The sequence below is a fragment of the Oncorhynchus gorbuscha genome, unplaced genomic scaffold (assembly GCF_021184085.1).
Source record: "Oncorhynchus gorbuscha isolate QuinsamMale2020 ecotype Even-year unplaced genomic scaffold, OgorEven_v1.0 Un_scaffold_2391, whole genome shotgun sequence".
Taxonomy (NCBI): domain Eukaryota; kingdom Metazoa; phylum Chordata; class Actinopteri; order Salmoniformes; family Salmonidae; genus Oncorhynchus; species Oncorhynchus gorbuscha.
This window is the reverse complement of record NW_025746916.1, coordinates 27,501-53,775: the sequence shown is the minus strand read 5'-3', so window position 1 is coordinate 53,775 and position 26,275 is coordinate 27,501. Positions and strand designations below refer to the sequence as shown.

General features: G+C 43.1%; 1 pseudogene; it reads right to left on the bottom strand.

Moving 5' to 3' along the window:
• The window catches only part of LOC124025727, a 62,708-nt pseudogene that overhangs the window by 20,857 nt on the left and 15,576 nt on the right, over window positions 1-26,275 (bottom strand).

Genomic DNA, 26,275 nt, shown 5'->3' with positions numbered 1-26,275 from the left:
GTTACTACGTGATTCCATATGCGTTGTTTCATAGTTTGATGTCTTCACTATAATTCTACAATGTAGATTTTTTAATGTTTTTAATTTAAAAAACTTGAATAAGTAGGTGTGTCCAAACATTTGACTGGTACCGTGTGTGGATATCTATTTTTATTATAACTTTTTTGTTTGTTGACTAAATCGAAATCAATACCTAAACTGGGCTTCATCCAGCTAAACGCCTTACTGGGCTTCATCCAGCTAAACACCCTACTGGGCTTCATCCAGCTAAACACCTTACCGGGCTTCATCCAGCTAAACACCCTACTGGGCTTCATCCAGCTAAACACCTTACCGGGCTTCATCCAGCTAAACACCCTACTGGGCTTCATCCAGCTAAACACCTTACCGGGCTTCATCCAGCTAAACACCTTACCGGGCTTCATCCAGCTAAACACCTTACCGGGCTTCATCCAGCTAAACACCCTACTGGGCTTCATCCAGCTAAACACCTTACGGGGATTTCTCCAGCTAAACACCTTCCTGGGCTTCCTCCAGCTAAACACCTTACTGGGTCTCCTCCAGCTAAACACCTTACTGGGCTTCATCCAGCTAAACACCCTACTGGGCTTCATCCAGCTAAACACCTTACGGGGATTTCTCCAGCTAAACGCCTTCCTGGGATTTCTCCAGCTAAACACCTTACTGGGCTTCCTCCAGCTAAACACCTTACTGGGCTTCATCCAGCTAAACACCTTACTGGGCTTCATCCAGCTAAACACCTTACTGGGCTTCATCTAGCTAAACACCTTACTGGGCTTCATCTAGCTAAACACCTTACTGGGATTTCTCCAGCTAAACACCCTACTGGGATTTCTCCAGCTAAACACCCTACTGGGCTTCATCCAGCTAAACACCTTACTGGGCTTCATCCTGCTAAACACCCTACTGGGCTTCATCTAGCTAAACACCTTACTGGGCTTCATCTAGCTAAACACCTTACTGGGCTTCATCCAGCTAAACACCCTACTGGGCTTCATCCAGCTAAACACCCTACTGGGCTTCATCCAGCTAAACACCTTACTGGGCTTCATTGTGCTAAACGCCCTACTGGGCTTCATCTAGCTAAACACCTTACTGGGCTTCATCCAGCTAAACACCTTACTGGGCTTCATCCAGCTAAACACCTTACTGGGCTTCATCCAGCTAAACACCTTACTGGGATTTCTCCAGCTAAACACCTTACTGGGCTTCATCCAGCTAAACACCTTACTGGGCTTCATCCAGCTAAACACCCTACTGGGCTTCATCCAGCTAAACACCTTACTGGGCTTCATCCAGCTAAACACCTTACCGGGCTTCATCCATCTAAACACCTTACTGGGCTTCATCCAGCTAAACACCTTACTGGGCTTCATCCAGCTAAACACCCTACTGGGATTTCTCCAGCTAAACACCTTACTGGGCTTCATCCAGCTAAACACCTTACTGGGCTTCATCCAGCTAAACACCTTACTGGGCTTCATCCAGCTAAACACCTTACTGGGCTTCATCCAGCTAAACACCTTACTGGGCTTCATCTAGCTAAACACCTTACTGGGCTTCATCCAGCTAAACACCTTACTGGGCTTCATCCAGCTAAACACCTTACTGGGCTTCATCCAGCTAAACACCTTACTGGGCTTCATCCAGCTAAACACCTTACTGGGCTTCATCTAGCTAAACACCTTACTGGGCTTCATCCAGCTAAACACCTTACTGGGCTTCATCCAGCTAAACACCTTACTGGGCTTCATCTAGCTAAACACCCTACTGGGCTTCATCTAGCTAAACACCCTACTGGGCTTCATCTAGCTAAACACCTTACTGGGCTTCATCTAGCTAAACACCTTACTGGGCTTCATCTAGCTAAACACCTTACTGGGCTTCATCCAGCTAAACACCTTACTGGGCTTCATCTAGCTAAACACCTTACTGGGCTTCATCCAGCTAAACACCTTACTGGGCTTCATCTAGCTAAACACCCTACTGGGCTTCATCCAGCTAAACACCCTACTGGGCTTCATCCAGCTAAACACCTTACTGGGCTTCATCCAGCTAAACGCCTTACTGGGCTTCATCCAGCTAAACGCCTTAATGGGCTTCATCCAGCTAAACACCTTACTGGGCTTCATCCAGCTAAACACCTTAGTGGGCTTCATCCAGCTAAACACCTTACTGGGCTTCATCCAGCTAAACACCCTACTGGGCTTCATCCAGCTAAACACCCTACTGGGCTTCATCCAGCTAAACACCCTACTGGGCTTCATCCAGCTAAACACCTTAGTGGGCTTCATCCAGCTAAACACCTTAGTGGGCTTCATCCAGCTAAACACCTTACTGGGCTTCATCCAGCTAAACACCTTACTGGGCTTCATCCAGCTAAACACCTTACTGGGCTTCATCCAGCTAAACACCTTACTGGGCTTCATCCAGCTAAACACCTTACTGGGCTTCATCTAGCTAAACACCCTACTGGGCTTCATCTAGCTAAACACCTTACTGGGCTTCATCTAGCTAAACACCTTACTACACATTAGTTACCACTGAGGGAAAATAAATAATTTAAAAGTCCCGGTCTGCCCGGTGCCAAAACAAGTGATTAGAACAGGACTCTGAAAAACAGGATCCAACGTACCTCGTCAAAGTGCCTCAGATAGTACGCCACTATGTAGGACAACAGGCTCCGTGTGTTATCCTGCCAAAAGGAGGAAGACACAAGGCATTCGCTTCAGTTCAGGGAATTCATGTTTAGTTTACTTTCTCACAAAGTGTTCTGCAAAGCTTTTACAAAATGAATATATATTTTAATCCACACCATCAAAAGACATGGTAGGAACAGTAACTACAGTCTTTATAATATAAACCCGGTCAAAATAGACAGTCATGTCGAACAGTGTAACTAGAGGTGTAACTAAGCCTGGTCCCAATGGCTCCCTCCTGCCTATACATCAGTCTACTGTTGACCAGATGGACGCTACATAGAGAACAGGGAGCCATTATGGTGCAGGTCCTAGAGCCCTAGTAGTGCAGGTCCTAGAGCCCTAGTAGTGCCTCTTCCAACCTTAGGGAATAGGGTGTAGGTCCTAGAGCCCTAGTAGTGCAGGTCCTAGAGCCCTAGTAGTGCAGGTCCTAGAGCCCTAGTAGTGCCTCTTCCAACCTTAGGGAATAGGGTGTAGGTCCTAGTGCCCTAGTAGTGCCTCTACCAACCATAGAGAATAGGGTGCAGGTCCTAGTGCCCTAGTAGTGCCTCTGCCAACCATAGGGAATAGGGTGCAGGTCCTAGTGCCCTCGTAGTGCCTCTGCCAACCATAGGGAATAGGGTGCAGGTCCTAGTGCCCTAGTAGTGCCTCTGCCAACCATAGGGAATAGGGTGCAGGTCCTAGTGCCCTAGTAGTGCCACTCACACTGCTCTTCACATCCTTCAGCTTGGGCAGGATATCCAGGTTAAAGCCGTCAGCCTGTCCTCTGGTTCGGTTGCCACCATTCATGAAGTTACCAAAGGCCAGGACCAGACCCAGCACCTGCATCACACACTGGCCACTCTGCAAGGTCTGGAGGAGGAGGAGATGAGCAGGCACACACACAGGGAGACAGACAGGGAGACAAAGGGACAGACATGAGAGATTGAGAGAGAGAGAGAGAGAGGCAGGGAGACAGAGACAGATTGAGACACAGAGAGACAGAGGCAGGGAGACAGACATGAGAGATCGAGACAGAGAGAAGAGGGGGACAGACAGGAGAGATCGAGGCAGAGAGACAGAGGCAGGGAGACAGACAGATTGAGACACAGAGAGGAGAGATCGAGACAGAGGGGGGGGGCAGACAGGAGAGATCGAGGCAGAGAGAAGAGGGGGACAGACAGGAGAGATCGAGGCAGAGAGAAGAGGGGGACAGACAGGAGAGATCGAGGCAGAGAGAAGAGGGCGACAGACAGGAGAGATCAGAGAGAAGAGGGGTACCGACAGGAGAGATCGAGGCAGAGAGAAGAGGGGGACAGACAGGAGAGATCGAGGCAGAGAGACAGAGGCAGGGAGACAGACAGATTGAGACACAGAGAGGAGAGATCGAGACAGAGGGGGGGCAGACAGGAGAGATCGAGGCAGAGAGAAAGGGGGACAGACAGGAGAGATCGAGGCAGAGAGAAGAGGGGGACAGACAGGAGAGATCGAGGCAGAGAGAAGAGGGGGACAGACAGGAGAGATCGAGGCAGAGAGAAGAGGGAGACAGACAGGAGAGATCGAGGCAGAGAGAAGAGGGGGACCGACAGGAGAGATCGAGGCAGAGAGAAGAGGGAGACAGACAGGAGAGATCGAGGCAGAGAGAAGAGGGGGACCGACAGGAGAGATCGAGGCAGAGAGAGAGTGGGACAGACAGGAGACAGAGAGAGAGAGCGAGGGGGGGACAGACAGGAGAGATCGAGGCAGAGAGAGAGTGGGACAGACAGGAGACAGAGAGAGAGAGAGCGAGGGGGACAGACAGGAGAGATCGAGGCAGAGGAGAAGAGGGGGACAGACAGGAGAGATCGAGGCAGAGAGAAGAGGGGGACAGACAGGAGACAGAGAAAGAGCGGGGGGGGGGACGGGGACGACAGTCAGTGTTATGAGGCTGAGCAGATTAATAGTATCAAGAATTCACAGTCACCTGGCTTCAATATGAAAACTGTTTTCTGAACACACTTCAACCAGAAGGGCTGTCAATATCAACCTACGACGACGTTCCTGTTTAAAACAACGTCCACAGTGGAAGGATTGAGACGGTATTTCCTCAGTAATATGAGTGTCTGGTAGAACTGTCCAGAGGACAAAACCTTAGCAGACCTCCTCTGATTTCTACGGAGGTGAGGCACACGAAACAGGTCTATAGACACACACACACCAAACACGACACACACGTCACACACCAAACACGTCACACACACCAAACACACACACACCCCAAACACACACACACCCCAAACACACACACACCCCAAACACACACCAAACACACACACACACCAAACACACACCAAACACACACACACACCAAACACACACACACCAAACACACACACACCAAACACACACACACCAAACACGTCACACACCAAACACGTCACACACCAAACACGTCACACACCAAACACGTCACACACCAAACACGTCACACACCAAACACGTCACACACCAAACACGTCACACACCAAACACGTCACACACCAAACACGTCACACACCAAACACGTCACACACCAAACACGTCACACACCAAACACGTCACACACCAAACACGTCACACACCAAACACGTCACACACCAAACACGTCACACACCAAACACGTCACACACCAAACACGTCACACACCAAACACGTCACACACACACACACACACACCAAACACGTCACACACACGTATACCAAACACACACACACACCAAACACGTCACACGCACGTATACCAAACACGTCACACACACACCAAACACACACACCAAACACGTCACACACATACCAAACACGTCACACACACACATACCAAACACGTCACACACACACATACCAAACACGTCACACCAAACACGTCACACCAAACACGTCACACCAAACACGTCACACCAAACACGTCACAATCAATCAATCAAATGTATTTATATAGCCCTTCGTACATCAGCTGATATCTCAAAGTGCTGTACAGAAACCCAGCCTAAAACCCCAAACAGCAAGCAAGGCAGGTGTAGAAGCACGGTGGCTAGGAAAAACTCCCTAGAAAGGCCAAAACCTAGGAAGAAACCTAGAGAGGAACCGGGCTATGAGGGGTGGCCAGTCCTCTTCTGGCTGTGCCGGGTGGAGATTATAAACCTAGAGAGGAACCAGGCTCTGAGGGGTGGCCAGTCCTCTTCTGGCTGTGCTGGGTAGAGAGGAACCAGGCTATGAGGGGTGGCCAGTCCTCTTCTGGCTGTGCCGGGTAGAGAGGAACCAGGCTATGAGGGGTGGCCAGTCCTCTTCTGGCTGTGCCGGGTGGAGATTATAACAGAACATGGCCAAGATGTTCAAATGTTCATAAATGATCAGCAGGGTCAGATAATAGTCAGACAGACTCACCGTGCACACTCTCTGCAGTCACACAGACTCACCGTGCACACTCTCTGCAGTCACACAGACTCACCGTGCACACTCTCTGCAGTCACACAGACTCACCGTGCACACTCTCTGCAGTCACACAGACTCACCGTGCACACTCTCCGCAGTCACACAGACTCACCGTGCACACTCTCTGCAGTCACACAGACTCACCGTGCACACTCTCTGCAGTCACACAGACTCACCGTGCACACTCTCCGCAGTCACACAGACTCACCGTGCACACTCTCTGCAGGATGTCCAGTTTGCGCAGGATAGAGGAGAGCCATTCAGAGAAGGTGGACTGAAACAGGATACAGAACACCCGGCCTGAGAAGTTGGGGATCTGATGTAACTGGAACAGAAACCTGGAATAGAGACAAGAGATCGGAGGATGGGTTTGAGGATACCACTTCATGATGTAACTGGAATAGAGACAAGAGATCAGAGGATGGGTTAGAGGCTACCACTTCATAATGTAACTGGAATAGAGACAAGAGATCAGAGGATGGGTTAGAGGCTACCACTTCATAATGTAACTGGAACCTGGAATAGAGAAGAGATCGGAGGATGGGTTAGAGGCTACCACTTCATAATGTAACTGGAATAGAGAAGAGATCGGAGGACGGGTTAGAGGATACCACTTCATAATGTAACTGGAATTGAGACAAGAGATCAGAGGATGGGTTAGAGGCTACCACTTCATAATGTAACTGGAACCTGGAATAGAGGAGACAAGATATTGGAGGACGGGTTTTAAGTCTCTCTACTTTTTGAACTGGTTGTTTGAATAATTGAACCGATTCTCCAGAACACCTACTGCTCAGGTTTGTCCAGTGGTTTGGCGTTGTCCTTGTCTTTAGATGACTTGATGTGCTTATCGATTTTCTCCATCTCATCCTGTTGTGCTCTCTGAAAAGACAACAGGACAACATGATCAAAGTACTGTACTACATGACAACGGCAGAAGTACTACAGACAGTAGTACAGTAGTAGTTTAATAGTGTACTGTACTGCAGGCAGTAGTAGTGTAGTACAGTAGTAGTATTTCAATAGTATTTCACCACTACTACTCTCAAACCAATGACTGGAACGAACTGCAAAAATCAGTGAAGCTGGAGACCCATATCTCCCTCACTATCTTTAAGCACCAGCCATCAGAGCAGCTCACAGATCACAGCACCTGTACATAGCCCATCTGTAAACAGCCCATCTATCTACCTACCTCATCCCCATATAGTATTTATTTATTTATCTTGCTCCTTCGCACCCCAGTATCTCTACTTGCACATTCATCTTCTGCACATCACCCATTCCAGTGTTTTACTTGCTATATTGTATTTACTTTGCCACCATGGCCTTTTTGCCTTTACCTCCCTTCTCACCTCATTTTCTCACATTGTATATAGACTTGTTTATACTGTATTATTGACTGTATGTTTGTTTATTCCCTGTGTAACTCTGTGTTGTTGTTTCTGTCGCACTGCTTTACTTTATCTTGGCCAGGTAGCAGTTGTAAATGAGAACTTGTTCTCAACTGGCCTACCTGGTTAAATAAAGGTGTTCTCAACTGGCCTACCTGGTTAAATAAAGGTGTTCTCAACTGGCCTACCTGGTTAAATAAAGGTGTTCTCAACTGGCCTACCTGGTTAAATAAAGGTGTTCTCAACTGGCCTACCTGGTTAAATAAAGGTGTTCTCAACTGGCCTACCTGGTTAAATAAAGGTGTTCTCAACTGGCCTACCTGGTTAAATAAAGGTGTTCTCAACTGGCCTACCTGGTTAAATAAAGGTGTTCTCAACTGGCCTACCTGGTTAAATAAAGGTGTTCTCAACTGGCCTACCTGGTTAAATAAAGGTGTTCTCAACTGGCCTACCTGGTTAAATAAAGGTGTTCTCAACTGGCCTACCTGGTTAAATAAAGGTGTTCTCAACTGGCCTACCTGGTTAAATAAAGGTGTTCTCAACTGGCCTACCTGGTTAAATAAAGGTGTTCTCAACTGGCCTACCTGGTTAAATAAAGGTGTTCTCAACTGGCCTACCTGGTTAAATAAAGGTGTTCTCAACTGGCCTACCTGGTTAAATAAAGGTGTTCTCAACTGGCCTACCTGGTTAAATAAAGGTGTTCTCAACTGGCCTACCTGGTTAAATAAAGGTGTTCTCAACTGGCCTACCTGGTTAAATAAAGGTGTTCTCAACTGGCCTACCTGGTTAAATAAAGGTGTTCTCAACTGGCCTACCTGGTTAAATAAAGGTGTTCTCAACTGGCCTACCTGGTTAAATAAAGGTGTTCTCAACTGGCCTACCTGGTTAAATAAAGGTGTTCTCAACTGGCCTACCTGGTTAAATAAAGGTGTTCTCAACTGGCCTACCTGGTTAAATAAAGGTGTTCTCAACTGGCCTACCTGGTTAAATAAAGGTGTTCTCAACTGGCCTACCTGGTTAAATAAAGGTGTTCTCAACTGGCCTACCTGTTTAAATAAAGGTGTTCTCAACTGGCCTACCTGTTTAAATAAAGGTGTTCTCAACTGGCCTACCTGTTTAAATAAAGGTGTTCTCAACTGGCCTACCTGTTTAAATAAAGGTGTTCTCAACTGGCCTACCTGGTTAAATAAAGGTGTTCTCAACTGGCCTACCTGGTTAAATAAAGGTGTTCTCAACTGGCCTACCTGGTTAAATAAAGGTGTTCTCAATTGGCCTACCTGGTTAAATAAAGGTGTTCTCAACTGGCCTACCTGTTTAAATAAAGGTGTTCTCAACTGGCCTACCTGGTTAAATAAAGGTGTTCTCAACTGGCCTACCTGGTTAAATAAAGGTGTTCTCAACTGGCCTACCTGGTTAAATAAAGGTGTTCTCAACTGGCCTACCTGGTTAAATAAAGGTGTTCTCAACTGGCCTACCTGGTTAAATAAAGGTGTTCTCAACTAGCCTACCTGGTTAAATAAAGGTGAAATAAATAAAGAATATAAAAAATAACAAGGCCAGAACTAAGGGGAGTCCATCAGCCTGGATACATAGTGACATGTAGTGGTCAGAACTAAGGGGAGTCCATCAGCCTGGATACATAGTGACATGTAGTGGTCAGAACTAAGGGGAGTCCATCAGCCTGGATACATAGTGACATGTAGTGGTCAGAACTAAGGGGAGTCCATCAGCCTGGATACATAGTGACATGTAGTGGTCAGAACTAAGGGGAGTCCATCAGCCTGGATACATAGTGACATGTAGTGGTCAGAACTAAGGGGAGTCCATCATAGCCTGGATACATAGTGACATGTAGTGGTCAGAACTAAGGGGAGTCCATCATAGCCTGGATACATAGTGACATGTAGTGGTCAGAACTAAGGGGAGTCCATCAGCCTGGATACATAGTGACATGTAGTGGTCAGAACTAAGGGGAGTCCATCAGCCTGGATACATAGTGACATGTAGTGGTCAGAACTAAGGGGAGTCCATCAGCCTGGATACATAGTGACATGTAGTGGTCAGAACTAAGGGGAGTCCATCAGCCTGGATACATAGTGACATGTAGTGGTCAGAACTAAGGGGAGTCCATCAGCCTGGATACATAGTGACATGTAGTGGTCAGAACTAAGGGGAGTCCATCAGCCTGGATACATAGTGACATGTAGTGGTCAGAACTAAGGGGAGTCCATCAGCCTGGATACATAGTGACATGTAGTGGTCAGAACTAAGGGGAGTCCATCAGCCTGGATACATAGTGACATGTAGTGGTCAGAACTAAGGGGAGTCCATCAGCCTGGATACATAGTGACATGTAGTGGTCAGAACTAAGGGGAGTCCATCATAGCCTGGATACATTGACAGCCAACAATAAGACTAAGGCCATGATTCAAACCAACACAGTGTGATGCTCATTTATTTGCATGTGTTTGAATCCTGGCCAAAGACACACCTTCCTTTGGACTCGGGGATGAGAGATCAGAGCCTTACGTTTTCATAGAGGGCTTGTAGAGTCTCCAGATCCACCACAGTATTGTCCAGGTTCAGGATGGCTGGAAGGGACAGAACACAGTTAGTGGTTATTGAGGATGGCTGGAAGGGACAGAACACAGTTAGTGGTTATTGAGGATGGCTGGAAGGGAGAGAACACAGTTAGTGGTTATTGAGGATGGCTGGAAGGGACAGAACACAGTTAGTGGTTATTGAGGATGGCTGGAAGGGACATAACACAGTTAGTGTTTATTGAGGCTGGCTGGAAGGGACAGAACACAGTTAGTGGTTATTGAGGCTGGCTGGAAGGGACAGAACACAGTTAGTGGTTATTGAGAATGGCTGGAAGGGACAGAACACAGTTAGTGGTTATTGAGGATGGCTGGAAGGGACAGAACACAGTTAGTGGTTATTGAGGCTGGCTGGAAGGGACAGAACACAGTTAGTGGTTATTGAGGATGGCAGGAAGGGACAGAACACAGTTAGTGGTTATTGAGGATGGCTGGAAGGGAGAGAAGAAAGTGAGTTGTTTATATATATATATATATATATATATATATATATATATATATATATATACACACACAGTTGAAGTCGGAAGTTTACATACACTTAGGTTGGAGTGATTAAAACTTATTTTATTTTTCAACCACTCCACAAATTTCAGTTTTAGCAAGTTTTAGCAAGTCGGTTAGGACATCTACTTGACATGACACAAGTCATTTTTCCAACAATTGTTTACAGTCAGATTATTTAACTGTAAAAAAGCTTGGAAAATTCCAGAAAATGTCAATGGCTTTAGAAGCTTCTAATAGGCTTATTGGCATCATTTGAGTCAATTGTAGATGTACCTGTGGATGTATTTCAAGGCCTACCTTCAAACTCAGTGCCTCTTTGCTTGACAACATGGGAAAATCAAAAAATTAGTCAAGACTTCAGAAAAAAAATGGTAGACCTCCACAAGTCTGATTCATCCTTGGGAGCAATTTCCAAACGCCTGAAGGTACCACATTCATCTGTACAAACAATAGTACGCAAGTATAAACACCATGGGACCACGCAGCCGTCATACCGCTCAGGAAGGAGACGCGTTCTGTCTCCTAGAGATGAACATACGTTGGTGCGAAAAGTGCAAATCAATCCGAGAACAGCAAAGGACCTTGTGAAGATGGAGGAAACAGGTACCAAAGTATCTATATCCACATAACATGAAAGGCCGCGCTGCAAGGAAGAGGGCACTGCTCCAAAACCAACATAAAAAAGCCAGACTACGGTTTGCAACTGCACATGGGGACAAAGATCGTAATTTTCTGGAGAAATGTCCTCTGGGCTGATGAAACAAAAATAGAACTGTTTGGCCATGATGACCATCATTATATTAGGAGGAAAAATAGGGAGGTTTGCAAGCCGAAGAACACCATCCCAACAGTGAAGCATGGGGGTGGCAGCATCATGTTGTGGGGGTGCTTTGCTGCAGGAGGGACTGGTGCACTTGACAAAATAGATGGCATCATGAGCTAGGAAAAGTATGTGGATATATTGAAGCAACATCTCAAGACATCAGTCAGGAAGTTTAAACTTGGTCCCAAATGGATAATGACCCCAAGCATACTTCCAAAGTTGTGGCAAAATGGCTTAAGGACAACAAAGTCAAGGTATTGGAGGGGCCATCACAAAGCCCTGACCTCAATCCCATAGAAAATCTGTGGGCAGAACTGAAAAAGTGTGTGCGAGCAAGGAGGCCCACAAACCTGACACCAGCTCTGTCATGAGGAATGGGCCAAAATTCACCCAATTTATTGTGGGAAGCTTGTGGAAGGCTACCTGAAACGTTTGACCCAAGTTAAACCATTTAAAAAGGCAATGCTACCAAATACTAATTGAGTGTATGTAAACTTCTGAACCACTGGGAATGTGATGAAAGAAATCACTCTACTATTATTCTGACATTTCACATTCTTAAAATAACTGTGCCAATGTGAAAAACTGAGTTTAAATGTATTTGGCTAAACTTCCAACTTCAACTGTATCTGTGTGTGTGTGTGTGTGTGTGTGTGTGTGTGTGTGTGTGTGTGTGTGTGTGTGTGTGTGTGTGTGTGTGTGTGTGTACACATACAAACACGTGTTTATAGACATACGCTGAGGGTACAAAACCTTAGGAACACTTTCCTAATATTTGAGTTGCACCCCCTCAGAACAGCCTGGATTCGTCTGGTCATGGACTCTACAAGGTGTCTTAAAGAGTGACACAGGGGATGCTGGTCCATGTCGACTCTAATGCCTCCCCAACAGTTGTGTCAAGTTGGCTGGATGTCCTTTGGGTGGTGGACCATGCTTGATACACACGAGAAACTGTTGAGTGTGAAAAACCCAGCAGCGTTGCAGTTCTTGATACACTCAAACCGATGCACCTGGAAACCACAACCATACCCATACCCCTTCAAAGGCACTTAAATCCTTGTCTTGCCCATTTACCCTCTGACCACTGGTCATAAGGTTAAAGACTGAAGGCTGGTGGGGGTTGGTAATGGGGGGGGGGACACTGACCTTACTACAGCCCTCGTCTGACGGGAGAGATGGGGTCAAAACAAGTGTTGGCGCCAACAAGACTTAAACCTTAAACATATCTCTGCAAGGCTGAGAGCGAGACGCAGTGACGCAGTGGCGCCAACAAGACGCCAGAGCATCGAGATCAGGTGCAGGCTGGGAGCTGACACCCTGAGAGCTGTGAGAACTTGGAGAGAGGGGGGGGTGCAAGCTGGGAGCTGACACCCTGAGAGCTGTGAGAACTTGGAGAGAGGGGGGAGTGCAAGCTGGGAGCTGACACCCTGAGAGCTGTGAGAACTTGGAGAGAGAGAGGGGGGAGTGCAAGCTGGGAGCTGACACCCTGAGAGCTGTGAGAACTTGGAGAGAGGGGGGGGAGAAGTCTGTACCACAGACACCAAATAAGCTCATTCCTGACACGGCCTGGACACAGGGGAGCACGGCTCTGCTCATAATGCAGCAGCTGGATTAATCCTCCACGACCTTGAAACGGGGTCAAATCCACCGTGTGCAAAGCTCCCAGCTTTAGAGCAGAGCTGAGTATTTCTTTTCCTATTCCCACAGAGTTCAGTACCACCCACAGGCGTATAAAAAGGTCCCCAGCCCTCCAAGCCTGACACCACTAAGACGCTTAATGGGGGTGTGATGAGGCTGGGGGGAGAGTATTAACTACATTTGGCTGCATGGCAACAAAAAAAAAATCACTCCTCCACATCGAGAATCGCTGTCAAGGAGAGACTGGCTGTCTGCTCGGCTAACGAGAACCTCTGACACCAATTCAGCTCAACCGCCTTTTTACGGAGGGGAAATTATCAGGCCAATTTACCAAACAACCTTTCGAAGGAAAAGCTATTATCTTAATATATACTGTAAGTGTCTCCGACCACCAACAATAATAAAACTCCAACAAGGTACATAAGATCCTCTTCATTAGATCGATGTAAACTTGTTTTCAACTGGCCTACCTGGTTAAATAAAGGTGTTCTCAACTGGCCTTCCTGGTTAAATAAAGGTGTTCTCAACTGGCCTCCCTGGTTAAATAAAGGTGTTCTCAACTGGCCTACCTGGTTAAATAAAGGTGTTCTCAACTTGCCTACCTGGTTAAAGGTGTTCTCAACTAGCCTACCTGGTTAAAGGTGTTCTCAACTAGCCTACCTGGTTAAATAAAGGCGTTTTCAACTAGCCTACCTGGTTAAATAAAGGCATTCTCAACTGGCCTACCTGGTTAAATAAAGGTGTTCTCAACTTGCCTACCTGGTTAAATAAAGGTGTTCTCAACTAGCCTACCTGGTTAAATAAAGGTGTTCTCAACTGGCCTACCTGTTTAAATAAAGGTGTTCTCAACTAGCCTACCTGGTTAAATAAAGGTGTTCTCAACTGGCCTCCCTGGTTAAATAAAGGTGTTCTCAACTGGCCTACCTGGTTAAATAAATGTGTTCTCAACTGGCCTACCTGGTTAAATAAAGGTGTTCTCAACTGGCCTACCTGGTTAAATAAAGGTGTTCTCAACTGGCCTACCTGGTTAAATAAAGGTGTTCTCAACTGGCCTACCTGGTTAAATAAAGGTGTTCTCAACTGGCCTACCTGGTTAAATAAAGGTGTTCTCAACTGGCCTACCTGGTTAAATAAAGGTGTTCTCAACTAGCCTACCTGGTTAAATAAAGGTGAAATAAAACATTTTAAATGCAGACGAAATGTAGTTTTATTAATAAAATGCTGTTAACTGTCCAGTCAGTGTCTACATGACCTATCCTCAGCACTCTCTGAACAGCAGTAGTCTCTAGTCAGTGTCTACATGACCTATCCTCAACCCTCTCTGAACAGCAGTAGTCTCTAGTCAGTGTCTACATGACCTATCCTCAGCCCTCTCTGAACAGCAGTAGTCTCTAGTCAGTGTCTACATGACCTATCCTCAACCCTCTCTGAACAGCAGTAGTCTCTAGTCAGTGTCTACATGACCTATCCTCAGCCCTCTCTGAACAGCAGTAGTCTCTAGTCAGTGTCTACATGACCTATCCTCAGCCCTCTGAACAGCAGTAGTCTCTACATGACCTATCCTCAGCCCTCTGAACAGCAGTAGTGTCTAGTCAGTGTCTACTTGACCTATCCTCAGCCCTCTGAACAGCAGTAGTGTCTACATGACCTATCCTCAGCCCTCTCTGAACAGCAGTAGTCTCTACATGACCTATCCTCAGCCCTCTGAACAGCAGTAGTCTCTAGTCAGTGTCTACTTGACCTATCCTCAGCCCTCTGAACAGCAGTAGTCTCTAGTCAGTGTCTACATGACCTATCCTCAGCCCTCTGAACAGCAGTAGTCTCTAGTCAGTGTCTACATGACCTATCCTCAGCCCTCTGAACAGCAGTAGTATCTAGTCAGTGTCTACATGACCTATCCTCAGCCCTCTCTGAACAGCAGTAGTGTCTACATGACCTATCCTCAGCCCTCTGAACAGCAGTAGTCTCCAGTCTGAACAGTCCTGTGATTCAACACTACTCCAAATGGCTTGTTGCAACCTCTCGGTCATTCCTTTGTTGTTAGCTTTATCAGAGCGCCTGTGGAATGACAGAGCCTTTGGTAACACTAAGCCATGGAGAGAGCGAGAGAGAGAGCGAGAGAGAGAGCGAGAGAGAGAGCGAGCAAGCGAGAGAGCGAGCGAGAGAGCGAGAGAGAGCAAGCGAGAGAGCGAGCGAGAGAGCGAGAGAGAGAAAGCGAGAGAGAGCAAGGACACTACTAGTGTTAGTGTTTCTCACTCCATGCTCTCCTGTCTAGCTGTGTCGGTCTTGTCTAGAGGGGGAATATTTGTCTACCAACATATAATCAGCGGCGCAACACTCCACAAGAAACGGCGAAACGATGAAAGAAACAAAATCCTCAAATCTGTCAGATAAAAGACCGTGTGTTTAAATTCCTCACGTCGACTTTTAGTCTGGGCTAGCAAGGAGCTGGCGCCTCCAACTGTAATCCTTTAAAAAAGTTAATGTTTGAACACAAACAGAGGTGAAGTGGTTGAATGTTTAATCCTAAGATATAGTATTACATTGAAGCGTTTAGTACAGCGAGTGTATTCACTAGTAAAACCATAGAGAACGTCTCGCCTGCTTGCTACGACACGGTGCCTGTTTGAACCGACGGACAGACATTAAGGGACAGGGGAAGTCAACACAGGACAGATTTGGCTGCTTCACAAAATGGCACCATTATTCCCCATTTGGTGCACTACTCTCAACCAGAGCCCTGGTCAAAAGTAGTGAACGATTTAGGGAATATTCTCTTAAATGCTTTCTACCTGAGAATACTAAGACAACAGGGGGGTGGAGAGGATGAGTCGAGGACGACGGACGGACGAGGGTGGATAGGAGGGGAGGTGGAGAGGAGGACGGGTAGAGAGGAGGACGGGTAGAGAGGAGGAGGGGTAGAGGAGGAGGAGGGGTAGAGAGGAGGAGGAGGGGTAGAGAGGAGGAGGGGTGGAGAGGAGGAGGGGTGGAGAGGAGGAGGGGTAGAGAGGAGGAGGGGTGGAGAGGAGGAGGGGTAGAGGAGGAGGAGGGGTAGAGAGGAGAAGGGGTAGAGAGGAGGAGGATGGAGTCGAGGATGGAGGGGGGGTGGAGAGGTGGAAGGGGTGGAGAGGAGAAGGGGTGGAAAGGAGGGAGAAGGGGTGGAGGGAGAAGGGGTGGAGAGGAGAAGGGGTGGAGAGGAGAAGGGGTGGAGAGGAGAAGGGGTGGAGAGGAGAAGGGGTGGAGAGGAGAAGGGGTGGAGAGGAGAAGGGGTGGAGGATGGAGAGGAGATTCCTGCTGTTTATTTAGCTCTGCTTAACAATCAGGGCTTATTGGGAGGAATGTTGCTGTATATTTCATGCTGGTGCCAGAATAATTTGTAGCACATTTCAATCTAATCAATGTGTTTATACGTTCTGTAAGTCTCAGACACACTGAGTTCCTGAAGATGAGGCTCAGGCAGAGGGACTCGGATTACTCTCTATTCCTTTCTAAATAAAACGTTCAATAAATACATTTAAATTCCTTTCGAACAGACAGCCTGTTGGCCGGTCATCTGTCCGTTCGTTTTGGTACGGTGGCCAAATAAAACTAATGATGTGAACAATGGGAAGACGGTGCGGTTTCAGAGAAAATCATTTTTCAACAATAGACAGGAATTCTCTCTTGTACCTACGTGGTCTGATCGCAAATCCCCGTCCCTAAAGTGCTGAGCTGACGTTCAGGTGCTATAAACTGGAAGAAATCCAACTAAATGAGTCAGTAAAGTGTATAGTAGAGGCCGGTGTTTTAAAGCAGCTTCGCGTCAAAGAAAGAACCGGCACCACGGAGAAATCATTAAGATCTGTCGCGACTGTCTGGAAAACCACATCAGAAACAAAGCTCAGGACTTCACTGATCACGTGATTTATGTTACTATAAACTATCCGTCTATTCAAACAAACAACCTGGAAAAAAACATGTACAAATGGGGCGGCAGGTAGTCTAGTGGTTAGAGTGAAGGGGTGGCAGGTAGCCTAGTGGTTAGAGTGGAGGGGCGGCAGGTAGCCTAGTGGTTAGAGTGGAGGGGTGGCAGGGTAGCCTAGTGGTTAGAGTGGAGGGGAGGCAGGGTAGCCTAGTGATTAGAGTGGAGTGGAGGCAGGTAGCCTAGTGGTTAGAGTGGAGGGGCGGCAGGTAGTCTAGTGGTTAGAGTGGAGGGGCGGCAGGGTAGCCTAGTGGTTAGAGTGGAGGGGCGGCAGGTAGCCTAGTGGTTAGAGTGGAGGGGAGGCAGGGTAGCCTAGTGGTTAGAGTGGAGGGGAGGCAGGGTAGCCTAGTGATTAGAGTAGAGTGGAGGCAGGTAGCCTAGTGGTTAGAGTGGAGGGGAGGCAGGTAGCCTAGTGGTTAGAGTGGAGGGGCGGCAGGGTAGCCTAGTGGTTAGAGTGGAGGGGAGGCAGGGTAGCCTAGTGGTTAGAGTGGAGGGGAGGCAGGGTAGCCTAGTGATTAGAGTGGAGTGGAGGCAGGTAGCCTAGTGGTTAGAGTGGAGGGGAGGCAGGTAGCCTAGTGGTTAGAGTGGAGGGGCGGCAGGTAGTCTAGTGGTTAGAGTGGAGGGGTGGCAGGTAGCCTAGTGGTTAGAGTGGAGGGGAGGCAGGTAGCCTAGTGGTTAGAGTGGAGGGGTGGCAGGTAGCCTAGTGGTTAGAGTGGAGGGGAGGCAGGTAGCCTAGTGGTTAGAGTGGAGGGGCGGCAGGTAGTCTAGTGGTTAGAGTGTAGGGGCGGCAGGGTAGTCTAGTGGTTAGAGTGTAGGGGCGGCAGGGTAGTCTAGTGGTTAGAGTGGGGAGGCAGGTAGCCTAGTGGTTAGAGTGTAGAGGTGGCAGGGTAGTCTAGTGGTTAGAGTGGGGAGGCAGGTAGCCTAGTGGTTAGAGTGGAGGGGCGGCAGGTAGTCTAGTGGTTAGAGTGTAGGGGCGGCAGGGTAGTCTAGTGGTTAGAGTGGGGAGGCAGGTAGCCTAGTGGTTAGAGTGTAGGGGCGGCAGGGTAGTCTAGTGGTTAGAGTGAAGGGGTGGCAGGTAGCCTAGTGGTTAGAGTGGGGAGAGCCATCACCACATCAGTTTATAATGCTGTAGCATGTAGGAGCCATCACCACATCAGTTTATAATGCTGTAGGAGCCATCACCACCTCAGTTTATAATGCTGTAGCATGTAGGAGCCCTCACCACATCAGTTTATAATGCTGTAGCATGTAGGAGCCCTCACCACATCAGTTTATAATGCTGTAGGAGCAATCACCACATCAGTTTATAATGCTGTAGCATGTAGGAGCCCTCACCACATCAGTTTATAATGCTGTAGGAGCCATCACCACATCAGTTTATAATGCTGTAGGAGCCATCACCACAACAGTTTATAATGCTGTAGGAGCCATCACCACACCAGTTTATAATGCTGTAGCATGTAGGAGCCATCACCACATCAGTTTATAATGCTGTAGGAGCCCTCACCACATCAGTTTATAATGCTGTAGGAGCCATCACCACATCAGTTTATAATGCTGTAGGAGCCATCACCACATCAGTTTATAATGCTGTAGGAGCCATCACCACATCAGTTTATAATGCTGTAGGAGCCATCACCACAACAGTTTATAATGCTGTAGGAGCCCTCACCACATCAGTTTATAATGCTGTAGGAGATCTCACCACATCACCAGACAACAGAGCACGAGGACAGAAAGGAAATGAGGTCACTGCTTCCAGAAAGCCAGGGGAACTTTTACTTCAAAACACATCCTCTTCTAAACAATGACAGCAACACAAACAACCAACAACTCAACAGTCAGTAAACAACCAGCAACTCAAAAGGTCAGTAAACAAGACAACTCTCTCGTTGACGCAAGAAAAGAGCATTATGAAAACTGAAGGAAATGCCTTTTTATTGTACAAAAATATCAGTCGATCGATTCACTCACTGTCCTCTCCCTCTAAATATTACAGTGTGCCTAGGGGGTCGTATTCCACCCAAGGTCAGTGTGTAGAACAAGGCGACAGTACATGGCCCAAACTGCTACTGGTCAGTAGGGGGTCTGACAGTCAGTTCTACAGTATAGACTGCTACTGGTCAGTAGGGGGTCTGACAGTCAGGTCTACAGACTGCTACAGGTCAGTAGGGGGTCTGACAGTCAGGTCTACAGACTGCTACAGGTCAGTAGGGGGTCTGACAGTCAGGTCTACAGACTGCTACAGGTCAGTAGGGGGTCTGACAGTCAGGTCTACAGACTGCTACAGGTCAGTAGGGGGTCTGACAGTCAGGTCTACAGACTGCTACAGGTCAGTAGGGGGTCTGACAGTCAGGTCTACAGACTGCTACAGGTCAGTAGGGGTCTGACAGTCAGGTCTACAGACTGCTACTGGTCAGTAGGGGTCTGACAGTCAGGTCTACAGACTGCTACTGGTCAGTAGGGGGTCTGACAGTCAGGTCTACAGACTGCTACTGGTCAGTAGGGGGTCTGACAGTCAGGTCTACAGACTGCTACTGGTCAGTAGGGGGTCTGACAGTCAGCTCTACAGTACAGACTGCTACAGGTCAGTAGGGGTCTGACAGTCAGGTCTACAGACTGCTACTGGTCAGTAGGGGGTCTGACAGTCAGTGTTGTACAGACTGCTACTGGTCAGTAGGGGTCTGACAGTCAGGTCTATAGTGTAGTAATGATATAGTTATATACAGTATAGTGTTGTAATGATATAGTTATATACAGTATAGTGTTGTAATGATATAGTTATGGGGTCAGTATAGTGTTGTAATGATATAGTTATATAGTTATGGGGTCAGTATAGTGTAGTGTAATGATATAGTTATATACAGTATAGTGTTGTAATGATATAGTTATATACAGTATAGTGTTGTAATGATATAGTTATGGGGTCAGTATAGTGTTGTAATGATATAGTTATGGGGGTCAGTATAGTGTTGTAATGATATAGTTATATACAGTATAGTGTTGTAATGATATAGTTATGGGGTCAGTATAGTGTTGTAATGATATAGTTATGGGGGTCAGTATAGTGTTGTAATGATATAGTTATATCAGTATAGTGTTGTAATGATATAGTTATGGAGTCAGTATAGTGTTGTAATGATATAGTTATGGGGTCAGTATAGTGTAGTAATGATATAGTTATATACAGTATAGTGTTGTAATGATATAGTTATGGGGTCAGTATAGTGTTGTAATGATATAGTTATATACAGTATAGTGTTGTAATGATATAGTTATGGGGTCAGTATAGTGTTGTAATGATATAGTTATGGGGTCAGTATAGTGTTGTAATGATATAGTTATATACAGTATAATGTTGTAATGATATAGTTATATACAGTATAGTGTTGTAATGATATAGTTATGGGGTCAGTATAGTGTTGTAATGATATAGTTATGGGGTCAGTATAGTGTTGTAATGATATAGTTATGGGGTCAGTATAGTGTTGTAATGATATAGTTATGGGGTCAGTATAGTGTTGTAATGATATAGTTAATCAGTATAGTGTAGTAATGATATAGTTATGGGGTCAGTATAGTGTTGTAATGATATAGTTATATCAGTATAGTGTTGTAATGATATAGTTATGGGGTCAGTATAGTGTTGTAATGATATAGTTATGGGGTACAGTATAGTGTTGTAATGATATAGTTATGGGGTCAGTATAGTGTTGTAATGATATAGTTATATACAGTATAGTGTTGTAATGATATAGTTATATACAGTATAGTGTTGTAATGATATAGTTATGGGGTCAGTATAGTGTTGTAATGATATAGTTATGGGGTCAGTATAGTGTTGTAATGATATAGTTATGGGGTCAGTATAGTGTTGTAATGATATAGTTATGGGGTCAGTATAGTGTTGTAATGATATAGTTATATAGTTATGGGTTATGGGTTCAGTATAGTGTTGTAATGATATAGTTATGGGGTCAGTATAGTGTTGTAATGATATAGTTATATACAGTATAGTGTTGTAATGATATAGTTATATACAGTATAGTGTTGTAATGATATAGTTATATACAGTATAGTGTTGTAATGATATAGTTATATACAGTATAGTGTTGTAATGATATAGTTATGGGGTCAGTATAGTGTTGTAATGATATAGTTATATACAGTATAGTGTTGTAATGATATAGTTATGGGGTCAGTATAGTGTTGTAATGATATAGTTATGGGGTCAGTATAGTGTTGTAATGATATAGTTATATACAGTATAGTGTTGTAATGATATAGTTATGGGGTCAGTATAGTGTTGTAATGATATAGTTATGGGGTCAGTATAGTGTTGTAATGATATAGTTATGGGGTCAGTATAGTGTTGTAATGATATAGTTATGGGGTCAGTATAGTGTTGTAATGATATAGTTATGGGGTCAGTATAGTGTTGTAATGATATAGTTATATACAGTATAGTGTTGTAATGATATAGTTATATACAGTATAGTGTTGTAATGATATAGTTATGGGGTCAGTATAGTGTTGTAATGATATAGTTATGGGGTCAGTATAGTGTTGTAATGATATAGTTATGGGGTCAGTATAGTGTTGTAATGATATAGTTATATACAGTATAGTGTTGTAATGATATAGTTATGGGGTCAGTATAGTGTTGTAATGATATAGTTATGGGGTCAGTATAGTGTTGTAATGATATAGTTATATACAGTATAGTGTTGTAATGATATAGTTATGGGGTCAGTATAGTGTTGTAATGATATAGTTATGGGGTCAGTATAGTGTTGTAATGATATAGTTATGGGGTCAGTATAGTGTTGTAATGATATAGTTATGGGGTCAGTATAGTGTTGTAATGATATAGTTATGGGGGTCAGTATAGTGTTGTAATGATATAGTTATATACAGTATAGTGTTGTAATGATATAGTTATGGGGTCAGTATAGTGTTGTAATGATATAGTTATATACAGTATAGTGTTGTAATGATATAGTTATATACAGTATAGTGTTGTAATGATATAGTTATGGGGTCAGTATAGTGTTGTAATGATATAGTTATATACAGTATAGTGTTGTAATGATATAGTTATGGGGTCAGTATAGTGTTGTAATGATATAGTTATATACAGTATAGTGTTGTAATGATATAGTTATGGGGTCAGTATAGTGTTGTAATGATATAGTTATATACAGTATAGTGTTGTAATGATATAGTTATATACAGTATAGTGTTGTAATGATATAGTTATGGGGTCAGTATAGTGTTGTAATGATATAGTTATGGGGTCAGTATAGTGTTGTAATGATATAGTTATGGGGTCAGTATAGTGTTGTAATGATATAGTTATGGGGTCAGTATAGTGTTGTAATGATATAGTTATGGGGTCAGTATAGTGTTGTAATGATATAGTTATGGGGTCAGTATAGTGTTGTAATGATATAGTTATATACAGTATAGTGTTGTAATGATATAGTTATATACAGTATAGTGTTGTAATGATATAGTTATGGGGTCAGTATAGTGTTGTAATGATATAGTTATGGGGTCAGTATAGTGTAGTAATGATATAGTTATATACAGTATAGTGTTGTAATGATATAGTTATATACAGTATAGTGTTGTAAATGTTATATAGTGTTGTTTATATAGTTATGGGGTCAGTATAGTGTTGTAATGATATAGTTATATCAGTATAGTGTTGTAATGATATAGTTATATACAGTATAGTATATGGGGTCAGTATAGTGTTGTAATGATATAGTTATATACAGTATAGTGTAGTAATGATATAGTTATATACAGTATAGTGTTGTAATGATATAGTTATATCAGTATAGTGTTGTAATGATATAGTTATATACAGTATAGTGTTGTAATGATATAGTTATGGGGTCAGTATAGTGTTGTAATGATATAGTTATGGGGTCAGTATAGTGTTGTAATGATATAGTTATGGGGTCAGTATAGTGTTGTAATGATATAGTTATGGGGTCAGTATAGTGTTGTAATGATATAGTTATGGGGTCAGTATAGTGTTGTAATGATATAGTTATGGGGTCAGTATAGTGTTGTAATGATATAGTTATGGGGTCAGTATAGTGTTGTAATGATATAGTTATGGGGTCAGTATAGTGTTGTAATGATATAGTTATGGAGTCAGTATAGTGTTGTAATGATATAGTTATGGGGTCAGTATAGTGTTGTAATGATATAGTTATGGGGTCAGTATAGTGTTGTAATGATATAGTTATATACAGTATAGTGTTGTAATGATATAGTTATGGGGTCAGTATAGTGTTGTAATGATATAGTTATGGGGTCAGTATAGTGTTGTAATGATATAGTTATGGGGTCAGTATAGTGTTGTAATGATATAGTTATGGGGTCAGTATAGTGTTGTAATGATATAGTTATGGGGTCAGTATAGTGTTGTAATGATATAGTTATATACAGTATAGTGTTGTAATGATATAGTTATATACAGTATAGTGTTGTAATGATATAGTTATATACAGTATAGTGTTGTAATGATATAGTTATGGGGTCAGTATAGTGTTGTAATGATATAGTTATGGGGTCAGTATAGTGTTGTAATGATATAGTTATGGGGTCAGTATAGTGTTGTAATGATATAGTTATATACAGTATAGTGTTGTAATGATATAGTTATGGGGTCAGTATAGTGTTGTAATGATATAGTTATGGGGTCAGTATAGTGTTGTAATGATATAGTTATGGGGTCAGTATAGTGTTGTAATGATATAGTTATGGGGTCAGTATAGTGTTGTAATGATATAGTTATGGGGTCAGTATAGTGTTGTAATGATATAGTTATATACAGTATAGTGTTGTAATGATATAGTTATATACAGTATAGTGTTGTAATGATATAGTTATGGGGTCAGTATAGTGTTGTAATGATATAGTTATGGGGTCAGTATAGTGTTGTAATGATATAGTTATGGGGTCAGTATAGTGTTGTAATGATATAGTTATGGGGTCAGTATAGTGTTGTAATGATATAGTTATGGGGTCAGTATAGTGTTGTAATGATATAGTTATGGGGTCAGTATAGTGTTGTAATGATATAGTTATGGGGTCAGTATAGTGTTGTAATGATATAGTTATGGGGTCAGTATAGTGTTGTAATGATATAGTTATATACAGTATAGTGTTGTAATGATATAGTTATGGGGTCAGTATAGTGTTGTAATGATATAGTTATGGGGTCAGTATAGTGTTGTAATGATATAGTTATATACAGTATAGTGTTGTAATGATATAGTTATATACAGTATAGTGTTGTAATGATATAGTTATATCAGTATAGTGTTGTAATGATATAGTTATATACAGTATAGTGTTGTAATGATATAGTTATATACAGTATAGTGTTGTAATGATATAGTTATGGGGTCAGTATAGTGTTGTAATGATATAGTTGTATACAGTATAGTGTTGTAATGATATAGTTATATACAGTATAGTGTTGTAATGATATAGTTATATACAGTATAGTGTTGTAATGATATAGTTATGGGGTCAGTATAGTGTTGTAATGATATAGTTATGGGGTCAGTATAGTGTTGTAATGATATAGTTATGGGGTCAGTATAGTGTTGTAATGATATAGTTATGGGGTCAGTATAGTGTTGTAATGATATAGTTATGGGGTCAGTATAGTGTTGTAATGATATAGTTATAGTGGGGTCAGTATAGTGTTGTAATGATATAGTTATGGGGTCAGTATAGTGTTGTAATGATATAGTTATGGGGTCAGTATAGTGTTGTAATGATATAGTTATGGGGTCAGTATAGTGTTGTAATGATATAGTTATGGGGTCAGTATAGTGTTGTAATGATATAGTTATGGGGTCAGTATAGTGTTGTAATGATATAGTTATATACAGTATAGTGTTGTAATGATATAGTTATATACAGTATAGTGTTGTAATGATATAGTTATGGGGTCAGTATAGTGTTGTAATGATATAGTTATGGGGTCAGTATAGTGTTGTAATGATATAGTTATATACAGTATAGTGTTGTAATGATATAGTTATATACAGTATAGTGTTGTAATGATATAGTTATATACAGTATAGTGTTGTAATGATATAGTTAGTGGGATATAGTCAGTATAGTGTTGTAATGATATAGTTATGGGGTCAGTATAGTGTTGTAATGATATAGTTATATACAGTATAGTGTTGTAATGATATAGTTATATACAGTATAGTGTTGTAATGATATAGTTTATACAGTATAGTGTTGTAATGATATAGTTATGGGGTCAGTATAGTGTTGTAATGATATAGTTATGGGGTCAGTATAGTGTTGTAATGATATAGTTATGGGGTCAGTATAGTGTTGTAATGATATAGTTATGGGGTCAGTATAGTGTTGTAATGATATAGTTATATACAGTATAGTGTTGTAATGATATAGTTATGGGGTCAGTATAGTGTTGTAATGATATAGTTATCAGTATAGTGTTGTAATGGTCAGTATAGTGTTGTAATGATATAGTTATGGGGTCAGTATAGTGTTGTAATGATATAGTTATGGGGTCAGTATAGTGTTGTAATGATATAGTTATGGGGTCAGTATAGTGTTGTAATGATATAGTTATATACAGTATAGTGTTGTAATGATATAGTTATATACAGTATAGTGTTGTAATGATATAGTTATATACAGTATAGTGTTGTAATGATATAGTTATGGGGTCAGTATAGTGTTGTAATGATATAGTTATATACAGTATAGTGTTGTAATGATATAGTTATGGGGTCAGTATAGTGTTGTAATGATATAGTTATGGGGTCAGTATAGTGTTGTAATGATATAGTTATATCAGTATAGTGTTGTAATGATATAGTTATGGGGTCAGTATAGTGTTGTAATGATATAGTTATATACAGTATAGTGTTGTAATGATATAGTTATGGGGTCAGTATAGTGTTGTAATGATATAGTTATGGGGTCAGTATAGTGTTGTAATGATATAGTTATATACAGTATAGTGTTGTAATGATATAGTTATATACAGTATAGTGTTGTAATGATATAGTTATGGGGTCAGTATAGTGTTGTAATGATATAGTTATATACAGTATAGTGTTGTAATGATATAGTTATATACAGTATAGTGTTGTAATGATATAGTTATGGGGTCAGTATAGTGTTGT